The sequence below is a fragment of the Acyrthosiphon pisum genome, chromosome X (genome assembly GCF_005508785.2).
Source record: "Acyrthosiphon pisum isolate AL4f chromosome X, pea_aphid_22Mar2018_4r6ur, whole genome shotgun sequence".
In the NCBI taxonomy this organism is placed as follows: domain Eukaryota; kingdom Metazoa; phylum Arthropoda; class Insecta; order Hemiptera; family Aphididae; genus Acyrthosiphon; species Acyrthosiphon pisum.
The window spans coordinates 33,930,565-33,935,175 of NC_042493.1; positions in this window are offsets into that span (position 1 = coordinate 33,930,565).

Below are 4,611 nucleotides of genomic sequence, written 5' to 3' on the forward strand. Positions count from 1 at the left end.
CCGCTTATCCGTATCCCACTACTCTCATCGTGGCGGCGGCGGCAGCGACGATGTACTACGACGACGCACGGACGATAAATTATTAAATATTATTATTCTATGGTGACAACTGACAACTGACAATTGCAAAAACAAACCATTTCGTGACTTGCATTCGATTGTACGCGACGTGTTTATACTTTTATTATTATATAATATTATATTAATTATTATTATTAATTATGGAAAAAAAAATTAGCAGGAGGCCAGCAGTTATTAAAGATTATTAATTATTATTATTATTATTATTATTATTATTATTATTATTATTATTATTATTATTATAGAATACCAGATAATTAACACATCAACATTCGATTGGAAAGTGAATATCGTTGGTGCATTGGGGAGATCAAAATTTAAAATTCTCAGTAATTTTCGAATGCGCCATGAAAAACAAAAGTAAAGCCTAGTCTTTTCGCCAAAAGACTAATTTTCCATACGGCCCACGACATAATATTATTCACTATTTATAAAATAATAATGGATATAATAATAAATAACAATTATGAAAGAAATCCAACAACAAAAAAATGACACTGATTAAGACGTGTCATATTGCATAATATTAATATGATTAGTCTCAAACACGGGTCAGTGACACCTAAATCATGTACGTAACATATATAGGTAGTCACACACTCACACGGTAGCGACAAGATGATAATATTATATTGAAATATAATCGACTAAAGGGCCGTTTCTTACAATGTCCCGGTAAAAGTGTCGGTTAACGCTAACCGACTGATAACACATTTTTTACCGGCAGAATTCGGCCGGTTAAGTGTCGGTTTACTTTAATCGGACATTGTAAGAACGGCCCTAAGTGTACAAGTGCAATAAAAGAATTTTTGCAGTTCAAGCATTATAACAATTTTATTGTACATAGTATAACTATATTATATAGTATATTTGCAAAATATGATGTTATAACTTATATTATTATAATATATAGTTTGTACATATATGTACTCGCAATGTGTATACTCCTGAGTCCCGACTCCATCGAATTTGTTAATTTCGTATAGGAAATTTATGTACCCTCCCATAAAACATTTGTAGTTACGCCACCGGTAATTTTAAATTCCAAATGGATTTTTATTATTGTGTAATTGCATGTAAATTCTATTATTTTACCAATTCAGAAACATTTTAAAACGATTTTTCTATTTATTATTATATTGCTTTAAGTGTTACTGCTGGGTCGCTACTCTCCTCACGCTTACAAAGTCAACTGTATAATCCAGCTCATAATATGCTTATTGTAACTACTATTACGGATTCTATATATCCAAATAAATGTTTAAAAAAATATATATATATATTAGAATACATACCTACTATTTTTACACAAATATTATGTTGACTGAATCATAATCATTAAAAAAAAAAAAAAATTAAAATTAAATATTTATCATTCTTGTTTGTTAATTTTTAATATATAAATTTTCACCATTAATTAGGTTGTTTTTGAATTTTTATTTTTAAGGCAAAATGGCTGTTTCCCCGTACTCAATGCATTTTATTCGAGACCACTGACCAGCTCCACCAAGTCTCAACTCGAGGAAGCATACCACACTGGCATATCGCGACACATCGTTTTCGACCGTTTTTTCATTGTAGGTCAATATATTTCGACGTTATCGTAGAGACCGTTGAGTACAACCATGATTGGCTGAACAACATCAATAAGTGCCCTGGCGGACGTAGCAGTAACAAACAACAATCCACCGGATACAACTCAATTCACCTGTTGTCAAGTATATTCTCCGCTGAACCTTCCCTTTATTTGCAACGTAACAAGCTCTCCTTTCTTTGATATCTGCTCAAGCATGTCACTGCATGGCGGGATTGGTAACCCCGCGGTCTGTTTCCGTAGTATTTAAACTAATATTAAAATATTTTTTCTTAGAGAAAACTATACAAAATAATCATATTTTCCACAATGCACGGGTACCCAGTGGAGCCAGAACGCAAAAATACCATATTAGCTGTCAAGTTAGAATATATCAACATTTATCCTCATAATCCCCAAATTGTATAATATACAAATGTATTGGCCATGTTGCCCCAAATTATCATATTCCCATGACTGATATTTTATATTATTACTATTCCCCCCCACCCAAAAAAAAACTATTATATTATATTGTTTGTTGTTTTTGATGCCATCTGAAATAAAACCACTTAATTATCTTTAAGAAAACTCAAGCGATACGGCTAGCTCGAAGTGTTCCCCTAACGTGATGGGTGCGTAGTAATAACTAATAAGCTCCTAAAAAGGCCGAACCGTCACAAACAAAGTCACTACTAGAGAAAAAAAATAAAGTAATTTCTCTTAAAAATGTCTTACGTAGATTGTTCTGACAACAAATTGTGTTTCCACAACATACAAACAAAGTTTAAATTGTAGTAATAATATTACAAAACATTTTTTAAAGTTTCATTTACATTATTATAAAACTACCATGGTAAAAAAAAATATGTTTCCATAATCTTGTTTCATAACATTATAAGCAAAATATAGCACTTCCACTTTTCCACAAAAACATGAATGTTTTAGATATTTTAATAATGTTCTAATATTCTGAAAACATTTTCACAAGTATAAGGAAATATATAAATCAAATATTATAATTGAATAATACGCTGTAAGTTTAATTATAATACATCATTCTCGTTGATTAATTTTTAATATGAACTAACACAATTTAATTAGGTTGTTCTGAATTATAAATTTATTTTTAATGCGAAATATCGCATGTGTCAAGGCATCTGTGTATATTATGTTCTAATTGCATCTGAAAAAATTCTTATAATTTTTATATAATTTAAATGTTTAAATATATTATTTGTTTGGTAGCTAGAACAATAACATAGTATTATAATTTATATTTATATTTATTTTACACACATAACATTTAATTTAATATATTAGATACCTACCTATTTACGCAATACACAATACACAGATAAAATTTATAGTACCTACACATTGTAAATAAGTTACTTTCCTCCATCAAGATTACAATATGCGATTGTAGTTGATTAAATTGGTAAGTACCATTATTGTGATTTTCGTTATTAATAATTTTTTAATTAAGGCCCTCACTGGCTATTTATTAAGGAGCAAAATATTGGCAACCTAATTCACATATCATTACGTGGTCGCACGATCTCGTGAGCGTGTACCGTTACGACGGTACATGTTACGAAGGTACATGTCAGGAGGTAACAAAATATAACGAAATATTAGTTGACAGGTTCGGGTGTTTCAACGGACAATAACAACTTCGCAGGAATATGGATAACTCTTGGAAAACTGAATATTTTCAAATAATTTCTTTTTTAATTGATAAACAACAACATTCTACAGCCCGCATTAAATTCAGATTTTTTATTTGATTTTAAATAATGGTATAAAAAAAATTAAAAAAGCTATACATTTTTTATTTTTTAAGACTGATTACTAAGTTATAAATTAAAATATTGAAAACCAAAGTTCAATGTGTGCTGTAGAATATCAATTAAAAAAAAAAAATAATCAAATTGTATTGATTTTACAGGACAGTGAATCATTATTCCCGAAAAGTGTGTTTTTGAAAACAAAATCACATTAGCACCGGGTGCCTTAAAATTGAAATCTATTGCTATATTTTAATAGCAATTTACAAAATATATTAGATACCTTTTATTTAAATACAATATATTGTATAGTACTATATATTAAGACCTATATAATTAAGATTCAATAATTATGCATCATAACTTTGACATGTGAAATATGAGATAAGTCAATTATTTTCCTATATTGAACGTTAGTATATGATATTTAACACATTTTCACACTCATGGGTTACGAAACAAAAAAGCGAGTAAGTGGATGTGTCTCTGCTGTACAGTAGGTTACAAGTCGGTCAATGTATAATGGATTGTATTAAACTTGAATTCAATGATACCTATAATATCATTGTATAAGAAAAACGATTCTGAGCGGAGACGGTTTGGCAGTCTGGATATTTTATATTGTTATTATTTATTATATCCTGTAAGTTGAATAAATTAATATTATAATATTATAATTTTTTAATCGTTTCTATGGTGATAAACAAAGCATTAGAAATTAAAATCCCATTTCTAGCGTTTTTTCGTAATAAGATACTATATGTTGAATCGAAGCACTCTTTATAGTAAACATTTAGTATACAGGATAAAAAAAATAAACAAACACTATTGTAAAACCACAAGCTTCCTCAATCTTCGCCCGCGCTCGGAATCTAAAATTCAAAATATTTATAATTTATATTTATACCGATTTTATTATACATTTATAATAATAACAAATTATTTTTGAGCAGCGGCCCACCGGGAAATATCTCGGTATCTCGCCAGCCCAGTCCACCCCTTTTTGTCATGGCCTAAGCGGTTAGGCTTTTATTAGATTTTTTTTAAATGTTGAATGCAGCAGTTTTTTGTACAAGTCAATAATTTAATAATTTATTATATTTGTATAGCATATTTTAAATGCATTCTTACAACAACTCATAGGCGCACATAGGGGGGTGCTTGGGG